Raw genomic sequence first — 15,031 nt, forward strand, 5'->3', positions numbered from 1 at the left:
AAATGTTTAAGGTTTTCTTATCCTATACTAAACACGACGATAAGTGATAAAGCATTTCAAATAAAAAAAGGTGTGCGTGTACTAGTGTACACACGTCAAAGTGAAACTTCTTTATGACCTTATTTTTCGAAAAATTATCTACTATATGCAATTTCACTGAAATTGGTTAAATAAAATTAAATAAGATATAGTTTAACAAAAGACTTTTATTATCATAGACACGAATACAAATAATACAATTGTTTAATTTTACCTTATTACTACTAAGATTATTACAGAATTTCTATATTTGTAATGGAATTATTACTATCATTGTTATCGTTATTATATATTTTGTTATTATTGGCTTCGAATCAATGGTAGGGGCAATAAAAAAAGATGGCGCGTAACGGAAAAATGTGACGGTAATTTTTTTTACAACGCTGATAAAGAAGTCACTTCAAAAATCATCTTCAATCGAAATATTTATAACAAAAGAGTCGAACCCGAAAGGATAAATAACAAATGAAAGAGTTTTATGCTTAAAAAATTAATCACAAACAATTTCAACCATAAATATCAGCTCTACAACGCTTTTATTGATGATCACATCTAGTTCATTGATGGTGTCCTCTATGCGGCGGAAGATACTTTGTCTTCCGTGCCATTAAATTCACTATCCCTACAAGCAAACCAGTAGTTTTCAACGTTATACACTATACCCACGTTTTTAACGATTTTTCGAATTCATATGAATGATAACCTAACCTAACCACAAACAATTACGTTGTTTCACTCTAAATTAAAGGTAATATATAAATCTAGATTGTGGCAGATATATAATGAGATAATTGAAAATAAGTCGAGAATCTTTTAATACAATTGGACTGGGAGCTTATGCGACCAATTGACTAACAGTGGTGGCAGCAACAAATTTCTTTGTTGTAGGGAGAACAATTTTATGTCGTCAGAAGGTAAACCAAACTAACAAACGAAGAGGGACGAAATATAAAATTCGACATTAAATCGTGTGACTGAGATCTCTCGACGTATTTTTATAAAGACTAATTGCAATTTTTTTAAACATTTTCAGTCATAACATCATATACACGTTTATTATTTTTGATGAATATTCAAAATGAATCCCCTGGACGGCTCCAGTAAATGTACATACCGATATTAAACCGAAACTCTCAAGAGCGTCGTTTGTAGGTACAGTTTTTAATTCATTTGTACCCAATACAGTCTTTATTAATATACGTCCAAAATAATAACAATAATAAATATTTAATCATAATAAAGATGTCTGTTTTTAAAAGTTTCAATAAAAACACGATGCGTACAATCATCTTAAATAAACTTGTAACGAAAAAGTATCTTACAACACTTGTCCGAGTTTTAATTCAAAATAGTAATACTAATTTTTCCACGATTTTTCTTATTGAATACCATAGTGATTAACTATACATCTCTATATTTGCAAACAATAGCTAACAAAAGCGGTGTCGCTTAAATATAGGGCAAATCCGGCGCAAGGGACAGCTACCATAATGAGCGCCGGAAAATAATAGGTCATTACGATAACCTCACACCTTTGTGATTTTCCCTTTTATTCTTCTAAAAGCTTAACAATCGACGATGATAATATTCATTGTATAGTATATAATTTTATTATCTACAATTATCACAACGTATGTTAATATTACATAACTTGGTCTGTGGTCACCTCCGTACCTCAACTGTTTGGTTAATTTATTTATTCAAGGTGTTCTTTCCGCCAAAGGTTTTATTCTTTTGAATATTATTTAACAATTAACGTTCGAAATTTGAATTACCAAAATACGACTAAAAAAAAGTAAATAAGGTTGACAACCAATTTTACTGGTCTAAAGACATTTAAAATTTGAAAATGGAACATATACGTTTTTCAACTCAATTCAATTTTCAGCGCTGAATATCGGGGCATTTCTATCAATTGGGAGCGACAGACGTGTATACCATTCGCAAACATGACCGTAAAACTAAAAATCGACGGTCAAATCTACGAGTGACTTTATCTATTTTCCCGCTTGAAATGTTAAAAATTATTGGAACGCAACGGATGTGAAATAGTTATCTACAGTAAATACAATGTTTCTCTTTCAACTATCTTAAGGACTACAAGTGCGTGCTTTCGATTAAAGGTGACTTCGTATACGTATTCATATTCAAAGCTAATACATATAATTTGTGTTCACAAATAGCTCAAGTAGTAGAAGATTTTCTTGTCAAAATATTGTGGTTGTGTTTTTAAAAAAATAGTTTATAACTTATAATAAAAACCAATAATAATCCGTATTATTTCGTAAACCTAAAGGCAAGGTTACGCTTTTCGTTAAAATAAGGAATAGTTTATTATAGTAAGTCAAAACAAATATAGTATCGATTGATAGTAATATCCGTATAATGAAAATGCTAATGAAAATCGTTTTATATGAGTATGTCGATATTGGATATAAAAGCAAAACTTTATAGATGTCTGTTGATGTCGCCAGCGGTTATTTTATTACTGCTACGGGATAAAATTTTCTGTAGTTTTAACCGTTATTGGAATGTTTTTAACTTAGATGTTATATAACCTAAATAATATGAATTTTACTTACAAAATCCGCGTGCAAAGGCGAACACAAGACATGCGTTGAAGCCTTATTCATAAAATAAAACAGTCCAATTACACCATTTTAGCTGAAGTTAGACTTATCTGTCTCTTTTCACCACACTGATAACACAATTTGACAAACAGAGACGAAATAATGCCTTATTTAAAGCGATGCATGCACCTATTATAAGTATTAAAACCTTTTTGTTATAATGGATGTTGAACTTCTGCGATTAGGATTTAATGGTATACGTAGTGACAATTTTCATACTGAAAAAACTAGATTATACAATATCCTTCAAGGAGTGTTCTTTGTTGAATTCAATGACTGCAATATTCATAAATATCTCACTCATTCGTTATTTTGTTTGCTTCAACATAGATAATAAATCTAGCAGTTTAATGAAAATTCCCTCATTAAAGTCCCGAGGAATTTTGTCCGCACCACATTTTATTAGAGGTCGCATGAGCTCCAGCGACGAGTATTTAACTACAATTAATGGGCTAGTGCTATCACTTTACCCGCTCAATGCAAACGTTTTCAAAATCGCTAGAATGCTATACAAACTCTTTGATTAAAAACAATTCAACGTGGTAAAACAAAGTCGAACGTAAATACTGTTATGGTATTGGAAATTTTCGGTTATCGTATAATGAATTCGAATATCGAAAAAATAGTGGTGTTCCAACCTTTTAAGGGCCTCAGATTTCTGTATCTATTTCGCGATCATTTGTTTTTTTTCTAATAAGTGCCTTCACTGCCTAACACACGCCGTCGACTAGAGTCTTTGGGAAGCCGGTTTGATTACGATGTTTTCCTCCACCGTACGATTGAGTGTTACAGTGTAGACAGAAAGTCCATGTGCACAGCTGGGGTTCGATTTTACGACCTCAGAGTTGACAGCCGTACGCTGAAGCCACAAGACCAACTTATTGGATTTGAAACTATATGTATATTATTCGTCTATTTTGTAACCACAAATTTCAATATAATGTTTAAACTTAATTAAATATTGGTGCAACTGCGAATATATAGCAATATTCTATAATTAGGGGTGGAATTTCCAAAATAACTTTTCTTGTTTGATTTTATAATCATAAAATATGTATACTGCCTATTGCAAGCACTGTTCTATACGTATTTAACGTAAAAAAATAATTAAATACATCATTGGACGATTTGATGTTAGGTTAGCTAATGCATTAAGATCTCATTTTACTTCTGAATGGAAATTAAGTCTTCGAATATAACAATTATGTAAAAGAGAATGAATGGGAACAAGTTTCTGCGAATTAAAAATTAACAATTTAATTAAAAAAACAATCTAGTCTACTAATAATTTTTTTTTTATAATGAATATCTTATACTAGAAGTAATAATAATAATAATAATAAAATATGTTTATTCATTTTAAGTACAATTTCATTTCAATGTGTAAGATTTGGGAACCCTTTTAAGTAAAAAAATATACCTGTGTCAGGGTTTCCAGCTCTTTCATGACAAACTTAGACTACTTATACATTCCTTAAAATATTATATTATATATAATTTAGTTACATCTTTTTTTTTCTTATTAATTTTTAAGTCTTATCTGTCTGTTATATATGTAGTAGTGCTTATTAAGATTACGCCTTAATTAGAAAAATAGAAAGTCTAGAAAGCCAGACAGGTATTTTATTTTTTTAACCTTTTTAGTTTATTTTAAACTCTATTACAGACAGAATACAATGGAGGATTACTGTAGACGAAATCAGGAAATGGGACATCAAATTAGATATGTTTTACTGATTCCAAATGTTATATATGTTTGTAGTTTGCTAGGAAGTAACTGTGCTTTTTTATTAATACATAATACTGGTATGATCGAGTTGGGTAGGCCTTATCGTACATATCTGGATCAAATCCAGGAGGTACTAGAGGTTGAAGGAAATAACCGACATATATATATATATATAGCGAAGGTCATGAAAATGATGGAGTGAGAGAGGTATGACAAGGTATGAAGTGGAGATCCGTGGAATCTGCCTACCCTTTCGGAAAAAAGGCGTGATAATATAAATAAATTAATAAAATTATAATACTTTTTATGAGAGTCGCAAGCTGAAGCCACTAACCCAACACTGCTTTTGTCCCTGAGGTCGTAGTCGGTGTCGGTTCGCTCGAACGGTGAAAAAAACATTGTGAGGAAACCGGCTTGCCTTAGACCCGTCAGGTACAGAAAGCTTATCACCTACTTGCCTATTAGATTAAGAAATGATCATGAAACCAATACACAAATCTGAGGACTCAAGAGGTTTTAGTGCCATTGATTTTAATATGTCGCAAATAGATTTTTGTTTTTTTTTAAATAAAACAAACCTCAAACCGCAATTAAATTGAAACATTTTTAATAAATAAGGTCGATATTCCATGTCCCGATATTTACGTTAACCAAACCGCTATCAGTAGATGCACTTTATATGCAAATCACGACAAAGTTCAGCTTGCACCACAATGCAGCATTCAGAATATTTTATACACGGATGATTTACTATGAGACCATAAGGACTGCTCGATTACCAGTCCATACATTTCTGAACTTTTACACGGAGTCTTGAATTTATATGAAACGAATGCTAGTAATAGCGACCAAAAAGATTTTTTTATCACGTACTAACATTACGTGCAATATCAATTTTAACCTTAATCCCTTCGTATTTCCAAAAAAGTTATTGAAAAAAAGGAGTTGTATGTCAAAACCAAACCACTATTCCTAAAAAGCTACATAACATCTCATTAAAAAACTCAGTTTTGTTTAGATTAATTTAAAAGTTGGTGTGCCATAGATGAAACAGGGCTGCTGTTATCGGCCTTTTATAAATTATAAATCAACCCTTGTTCATATATAACCAGAATCTATTAAATATTCTATCTATAATTAATCCCTGTCAGGTTACAAATAAGGTGGGAACGGTTTGAGGTTAGTCTTACAAATAAATGTTTCAGTAGAGCGATTCTTTGAAGTACCCACTTCCAAATAAGATCAAGTGTTCGCAATACTACTATATAACCTAGCCCAGCCATAATACACTCTTATTAAAGCCACAGCCAGCATCGGATTACTTAGCGTTGACACATCGAACGACGTTCAGTTTCGCGGTCATTTGGAGGGAAAGGCTAAATTAGCCAAAAAGCTTGGTGTGCTCAGCAAGGCGAGACGGTACTTCACTCCGGGCCACCGCTTGCAACCCTATAAAGCGCAAATACGGCCCCACATGGATTACTGTTCTCACCTCTGGGTGGGGGCTCCCCAGTACCAGCTCCTTCCACTTGACCGTATCCAACGAAGAGCGGTTCGAATCGTCGATGACCAATCCCTCTCCAAGCGGCTTGATCCTTTGGCGTTGCGTAGAGATGTGGGGTCACTCTGCATCTTCTACCCCATTTACCATGGAGAGTGTTCAGAGGAGTTGTTCGGATTAATACCTGCAGCTGAGTTTCATCATCGGACGTCGAGGCAGAATACAAAATTCCACCCGTATCACCTCGACGTCCGCCGTTCCACGACTGAGCGTTTTTCAAGGCAATTTTTGCCGCGCACCACCGCTATGTGGAACCAGCTGCCCACTGAAGTATTTCCGAACCAATTCGACTTAGGGTCCTTCCAGAAAAGAGCGTACAAATTCTTTAAAGGCCGGCAACGCACTCGCGAGCCCTCTGGCATTGAGAGTGTCTATGGGCGGCGGTATCACTTAACATCAGGTGAGCCTCCTGCCCGTTTGCCCCCTATTTTATTTAAAAAAAAAGTTCTGTTACAAATGAAAATGCATTTTTTGAAATGAAGTAATGTAATATTAATAAAATTTATACCTACATATTTGAAAGAAAACACTTTTTTGTTTTGTTGAAGCAATTATTATTATTATAAACTTATAATTATTTTATTTATCAAAATATTTTGTCTTAAGTCACCGTGACCAAGCACTTTGTAAAGCACGCGAAACGTCGGATAAATTTAAAATTATGTAAAATAATTATAATATAATACATAGCTTCAATCCGGTAAAAAAGTGTTTTTTTTTTCAATGTGTAAAAGCTATGTTAACTAAAGACAATACTATCTACATATTTATTAAAGTAAGTAGTAGCAAATTTTTGAAAAATCTAATTGAAATGGCCACCTTTGGCTTTTTTGCAGGCCTTTAATCTGTTTGGCGACGAATCTATGGATTTACTCACCGTACACCCAAAGGAAATTTCGCCACCGCTTGCTCCAAAGATTTTTCAGAAAACTCAATGTCGCCGTAGTTAGAGCAGGACATGTCCTCTAAAACTGACCAAAATTTTATGTCGACCATAAACTTTGTGCAAGGCAATCACTGCAATCATATTTTCTTTAACACCCCATTTCATATTGAAATTTGATAATGAACACGAAAAAAATATGTGAAATGCACTTATTAATGTTCCATTATGTATTAATATTGCCTTAATATCAAATAGCGTGAATATGGCGAACGTGTTTAATAATTAAGATAATGCCAATTTTGACCTTCAACAAAACTTATTGTTGCGTTGTATTAACAAAGAACATTATATGGACATATAGAAAAATTAGCTATGACCTGAAAAAGGAGATGCATTCAGTTATGCTCTATCAACACCAAATTGCGATAATGGAGCGCTATCTGGCAAGCAGCAGAAATAGGCACAGCAAAAATTCAATGGACCAAGGAATGATCCTGCGATAAAGCACAATTTAGCTGCTCCTCCAACGTAAATCATTCTACTGGTTGACATAATCCATGTCTAACAATAGACCTATTAAATAATGCAATATTCATTCGTTCTACTTATACCGTCCCGAATTTATGAGAACCCGGTTAATGTATTCAAGACGTATACGTCTGCCATGCTTATTCATTACACCCGAAAGGTTTACCGATATTATGCTTTATATCTATATTTTCTCCACAAATTTGAAAAATGTCGGCTGTGTGATTTACATATTCCCTTATTTCGTCTTATTTGCTTAAATTAATTTTTAAATGTATGTAGCAGGTCATACCGAATAGGAAATGGTAAACTAAATAAATGGTAAATAATGGTGCGATTCAAATAAACATATACAGTTTTTAAACGAAAGGCCTATAAGATATTTATATATTCGATGAAACGATTAGATTTTTTTTAACTTACAAGTTTAAATAATATTTTGGCTTTAAACTTGTTTGTAAGATAACATAACAATATACATAACGGAAAATTATGATGATATGATGATATTATTAAGCTTTACAAACACTAAGTCAAAAAAGATTTCTTTTCCAGAAAATACGAAATAGATAAAGGTAGCATTCAATTGTTTCCGCTCTAAATATTTCTTCTATGTGTCAGAAGCCTTCAGTTTCCTATTTCACCGATATTCTAAACGAGAAGCCGACGGTTCACGGAATTTGATTCGTTGCTGGAAATATGATTTAATATCAATAAAGCTTTACACGATGTCATTACTCTATAGATTTTGTGATTATTATACCAGTTTATATACAAAAAAGATCTTTTACTAAAATGTATATATATTGTTATAGTGTAGGACTTAAAAATTATAATTTGTTTTAAAAACAAAAAAGTTATGATTTTTTTTTTATTTTTAGAACGTATTTTATGATTTTAACATAACGCATTCCTTAACAAACATTACTACTTCCATGCAATGTCGCTGTCTCAATAGTACTATTAAATGTAAAATGTAGAAATTTAAATATCTATTTAATTTAAATATATTTTCCACTTACATCATCTCTTACCATAAGCGTATTCTGGTCATGTCAGGAACCCAGCACTATACAGCATTAGCCAGGGCTTCTACGCACAACGGACCGACTACGTGTCTAAGTGCGGAAATTGAGTCCACCTACCTAAACCTAAACCTAAAAACCCAGCACTATACGACCTAAACGAATTAGAACGTTTCGACAGGGTATGAAAGCATTACGTTACGGTCCTAGTTGCTGAAACCCGTGTAACACACGCGGATTGTCTCGCATGGAAAAAATTGTTCAGAAAACCATTACATACGTGTACATACACACACAAAACAAATTAGTAGTATATGTGGCACATTCTCACACCTTCACAAACAAGCCCCACACTCTCATACAACACCACACCCCAACAAAAAATTGCTCACGTAGGATGAGCGAGATTCCCCGAAACAAGTACATTAATTACTTTCTGGGAAGCCTCCACAACCGACTTGTAAAGATTTTTTGTAATAAATATTTTTATTTTATATATACGTATGGTCCTACATGTATGACGGTATGACAAGTAGTAGTGATTGCAATTACAGTTGCAGAGATAAATCTCTGATACCTATGTGTATAAAAAATATAATTAATGATATGATAAACGCATTTACTTTATATGTTTATTTTTTATTATTATATAAAGCCCGGTAACGCAGCCATTAATATAACAATAATTTTATTTATAGCCAAAACTAGTTACATAGCAAACACGTATCCCAGGATGTAGTGAAAACTATGGGTGTCCAGGGGCTGCGCTGACTGTCCCGTAGGTTTGTTTGCCCTCCTATCTTATAAATTGTACAAATAGATAGTTACATTCACATATTTTAAGTAACTAAATGGTTTAAAATCTGATCCGATACAAAGCCAGAATAGAAAAAGTTAGAAAATAAAAAGTTTTGTGTTGTGTGTAAGACGTTTTGAGACTTTTGCAATTTTGGAGATTTGATAACAATCTGACAATAGTTGGTATGAATAAATTTATTTTTATTGATTTAAATGTACGCTCCAAATTTTATTTAACTATAAAATATTGCCTCCAATTCATATTACTATATATTTTATAGCTCCTCGCAAAGCAAATTAAATAGAATCAATCTCTATTTAAATAATTGAGACATAATTAAGACATTTAATCCACAATTGTAAAAAATATATACTGGCCTATAGCAATTCTCATCCTGCAATGACTGCAGCATTCTGTCACTCTTGCCGTGTATGTAATATTAAAAATAAAAACTTAAAAATAAATAGTGAGTACACAAGAAGTACTCGATTATTCTTACACGAAATATTCATTTATTCATAGACACTTCATAAAAACCAAAATACGAACGTTCGCTCACAAAGCCCAACAATATTATCAATTGTATTCCTTTGACATGAGGATTGTATATGTTACATTATCACTACACCTTTAGGGAATCAACGATACATTATTTCTTTTTTGATTCTCATAGAATAAATATATTTCCAATATTTTCTGAATGATCCAAGTACTCGTAGTCAAAGTCCAATATGTTTTTATATCTGTTATAAGACAAAGACAAAATTACGCCTCATCAAAATCCAAAAATTTGTGTAATAAATTTATTTGAGAAACCTAGAAAAACCTGTTTCAAATGTTGTGTATGAAATGTTGGCCTTTAGTTACTAATCCATCGCAATTACGACAGGTTTGGAAAAGCGAATGCGGTTCCAGAGTCTACAATAACCGTGTAATTAGCGTATACAAAAACCTTTAGTGCCTTTTTATAAACAATAAATTATGTACACTTATTTGTACAAATTACCAATGATTTAACACATCAATAGTCGATAAATTATTGGTTAAAATCAAGTATATCCGTTTTTAATGTTAGATGTGTGATTTTTCATTGATTGTTCAAAAGCTATTTGTACGTCAAAATCAAAAAGAAATCTACCAATATACTCATTTTTTCACGCCTAAACCTACCATCTTCCCGATTACAAATACATGCATCTAGCCCACTAGTCATGTCAATCAAAATTTATAATAAACTACCTGAGACACTAAGAAATGAAAAAAAGATACATATATTTACAAACAAACTGAAAAAACTTCTTATACGTAAATGTATAATAATAGCGTTAATGAGTACCTAGAAGATAAAAATATAGCTTAATTTCATAATTATTAATCCCTAAATATTCAAAATTAAATAAATAAATAAAAAAGTTTTTCTATATAATTAATACTAACCTGAAATGTAAAATTTTATGTACTATTTTGTTACTATTAATTATGTAATATAAATTTTGTAATGCCTTCTTTTGCTGTGCGCTAACAGGATCCATAATATTGTACCTAGCTTTAAGCCTCTTAAACATCTATTGTAACATTATGAATATGACATATGAATATACGTATTATTAATATCTGTTTAATATTATTATATACATAGGAATGAAATCGCAAACCCTTAAATTTGTTAATACAAACATACAATACAAAGTGGAATTGTCACAGTTATGTAATTTTCTCGAACCCTAATACTGCATACAATACATTAATCAAATATGATTGTCTTGATAAATTTCCAACAGCCCATTAACGATAAAATGACGGAACGTGAAATTTATAACAATTAACCAAAGTTAGAACCTTTGGGAATGTAGTTTGCATTTGCTGGAGTACACGTAACAAACTTTGAAAGAGTTACATAACTCGCCCTTTTTTCATGCGTGTTTTGTTTATTTACAACAAAAATATTAACTATATATTCTTTTATAGTTCATTTCAGTTTTACCTCAACAAAAGTATCAGTACAATATAATGTTAAACACTATAAATAATTCACTACAACAGCGTAAAACAGCGTAAGCATAGTTCGAACAGTCACTTCAAATTTTTTGGCACATGGGACAGTTTAAAAGAAAAAAAGAAAACTTTATTATACTCAATATACAGGATATTTAGGTAAAGTAAAGTGCACTGGCCCCCACACTAGGATTCCCTGTCTTGTGGGTAGCCAGTCTCTTCCTTTTAACATATAAATTGTATTTACCTTTATGATTTCTACATAACACAAATGTATATTTAAAACTATTTTTCCACAATAAGAATATTTTCTGTATCAGCATAGGACAGGTTGACGAGACATTCTTTGAGATTTTGTGTGTGTGTTTGTAATGTGAGTTTTGAAATATTAGTGATAATTTTGTTTTTAAGGAAGTGGTTAAACTTGAAAGGGCCAAGAAAGGAGAAAAAGCGTTGGGCGAAGAAAGTGCGTTTTTTGGGTTGCTTATATATATATTATATAGGGTTTGCGTTTTGTTTGATGTAGTGTGTCGAGTGTTTGTTTCCAAAAAAGTCTGCATATTGCTAGTAAGTTTCATTGTCTAACAGTTCAAAGCTTTGTTTCTTTGAACAATTTTGAAGTTGAGTAGTGAAAAGGTTTCCTATAGGATATCTCAAGAATGGCATGTTGGCTGCGCTCAATGTTTAGCATTGAAGACTATGCCGCTTCACCCCATACCGATATATATTAAGATAATATCGACTAGCATAACGCAGTATACACTATCTTGGTTGTATGTGGATCAGGTTTTCTAAGGCGTTTGAAAACATTTACACGTATAAGTTTACGAACTCGAGAACATAGGTACTTACTTTGTTTACAGTTCCGACCATTGTTCAGTACTCATTGAACCAAACTATTACTGAACGAATTCGATTTAAGGTCCTTCAAGAAAGCGTACCAATTCTAAAAAAGCCCGACAACTAACTCACGACTCACTCACTGCCCTCGTGCAATAATCTTATTTTTTAATTAAATAAAAAATCTAATTTAAGTTGAGGTTAAATTTAAAGTTAATTAGTTGACGCCTTTAACCAACACTAGTTCGTGGTTTAGGTTTAATATAAATCATGACTTAGGGCTTGATTGTTTCGATACGTATTAGTTATATTAGAATACATTAGAAATAATGATTAAGAAGATTTATGAAATTAATTGGTATCGATGAGAAATATTCATGAGTTTCAACTGTTTCAACATCCGTTGATATCTAGTATCAGCATTAATTGATAAGTTGTTCCTTATATGTGAATAAAATTGTATATATTATCACAGCTTATAGGAGATATACTCCGCGAACTCACTACAGGTTTCTGCCGCAATCAGTAACTAAGCAACTAATCTTAATTTAGGGTAACTAATCAAAGTCAGGAACGTTTACATTTTGTCGAATATAAAAAAAAATCTCTTGTCACGTTGTTTGTAATTAAACTCCTCCGAAATCGCTCGACCGATTTTCGTTAAATTTTGATGTGCATATCGGTTAGGTCTGCGAATCGGACAGCATCTTTTTTTCACCCCTCTACGATGAACTCAATTTTTTTATTTGGTAATTAAAAACTTATGACTACTCTGAGGTTTATATCGAGAAAAATTCACAGAAAACACTAAAAGTTTTTATTCCGAAAAACCGAACAGTCTCTGGGGTAGCTTAGCAAAATATTCCGTGTTGGTATGTACTAAAAAGGTAGGCTAAGGAAAATCAGTTTAAGGAGAAACGAAGTTCCCCGCGAACTCTATACATAAAAATCGCTTTTAGGCTGCCAAACCCTTTGATATTTCAATTACGCTTCCCTGTTGTCCAATATAATGTAATGTGATTACAGAGGAAAATGTCAAACTTCTATTATCTATTACGCGGGCAATTTTCAGCTTCTAAAACCACAAGGTTTTACTGTTCATAGTGACACAGATAATATTTTAAATAAATGATATTTTAATGACCAAGAAGTGGTCAGCAAAACTATTATTTGGCGAGGAGCCAAGTGATGCGGCGGACGATGTCAACAAATCTATGAGGATAATTTATGACCTCAAAAGGGTGTCATTTAATATTGAAAAGGCCTTCTTCTTTGTTTTTTAAAGTAAACGTTACTTATTATGGCATGTGGAGGAGATTCCTACTAAAATTGTAACCAATAATTTTGTATATTTTATCTTAGTAGGTAATTAAAGTATTAAAATTAGTTACACTTCTTTTGGCGCGTTAGGGGAAAATGCTGAGAGTAATTTTTTACGATGCGCGCGCGCACCGTCGCAAAAAAGCGACACCCTGAACATTTTAGTTGTTTCTATAGTTAGTATCGTTTTTTCTACAAACGTAGAATAAACCTTTTGAAAAGATTTTTATCTTCTTACGCCAAAGATGTATAACTTCTAACGCGTGTACATAACTACAAAAACGTTTTTTTTAAATATTATTATGTGTGCAATAATTATTTTATATGACGATTTGTCAGTGTCAATATGCCATTGTGAAATTGTGTATTCAAATTGTTCAAAAATACTTCATATACATATATTTTTACAGTTACATTTATTACATCAGTTCTGTAATAGTTTAGAATCATAAAAAACAAATAATGCTGGTTTTTACAGATAAACACTCAAATCAAATTATTTCTAATTCACATACACTACAATTTGTATGTATATAAGATACATACATAAATAAATAAATTATAAAAATAAGATAATTCTTACCTACACATAAGTACATATATGTTATAATAGTCAATTGAGGAACCAGCGTTCATTGTGGTTTGAGTCCTAGTAAACCTGACAATAGTAACCTACTTTCGCTTGTTACCAAAATCACCTACAAATTTCACCTACAAAATTAGAAGGGGAATTTTCAATATTTTTAGTTTATGGTCCCAGCATCGTACTTGCGAGCTTTGAGGTTACATTATTGATATGCCTGTTTTTCTTCTCCATGCCATAAGTAATTTTACCATTAACAGAAATTTATCTATAGTATTACTGCAGCGTAGCATACGAAAGCACTTTATTACAATAACCATTAATGTTACGTTTTCCACGTAATTTTATAGATAAAGCCTTAAGAAAGTGTATAGCGGATTTTCCTGTCAATTAAATTAAGTGTTGAGCGATCAAAGCTCTCGCATTTACAAAGTCTTCGCATTAAATCTTGTCATCTTTGTTAACATTCTTTTTCGTCGAACCTTTAATGAATTTTTACGTTTCTTTGTCAATGACGTAATGACCTGAAAATTTTATTGTTTAATTAATTAGACGTGTTAAGCTTTGGTTTGCTTTTTTAATAATTTAAAATCCAATAAATACCAGACCAAATTTTAAGTAATTAAATTAATTTAAAATAATAATTTACTTACTATTTTAGAAAGAACTTTTAACAAAAAGTAAATTATGATTACTGTAATAGGTACTGTTCCTTATAACAAATCTCCACCTCAAGAGAGAGAGATATATATATATTTGTCTTAACAACTATTTGTAATATGATTTATGTACTTCTTGCCTACCTTATCTAATTTAAAATAATTTTTTTACAGTGCTTCTCTTCTCTTCCAGCCAGAACGCTCGAAAGCGCCAGCACCAGTTGTCCTCCTTTTCATTTAATTATGTATGGATAACCAGTACAATTCCTTGGTGTAACAATAATTGTTATCATATTGGTTTTAAGCAACTGTAGGAAAAATATTTTACGTCCTTGTGACCTACAATACGAGAAGGAGCTTAATATTGTTTGAGACTTGTCTTTTTCCGTTATTATATTATAAAGGCTTTTAATATAATAATATAAAAACAATCTGCG

The sequence above is a fragment of the Pieris brassicae genome, chromosome 8 (assembly GCF_905147105.1).
Source record: "Pieris brassicae chromosome 8, ilPieBrab1.1, whole genome shotgun sequence".
NCBI classification, from domain to species: Eukaryota; Metazoa; Arthropoda; class Insecta; order Lepidoptera; family Pieridae; genus Pieris; species Pieris brassicae.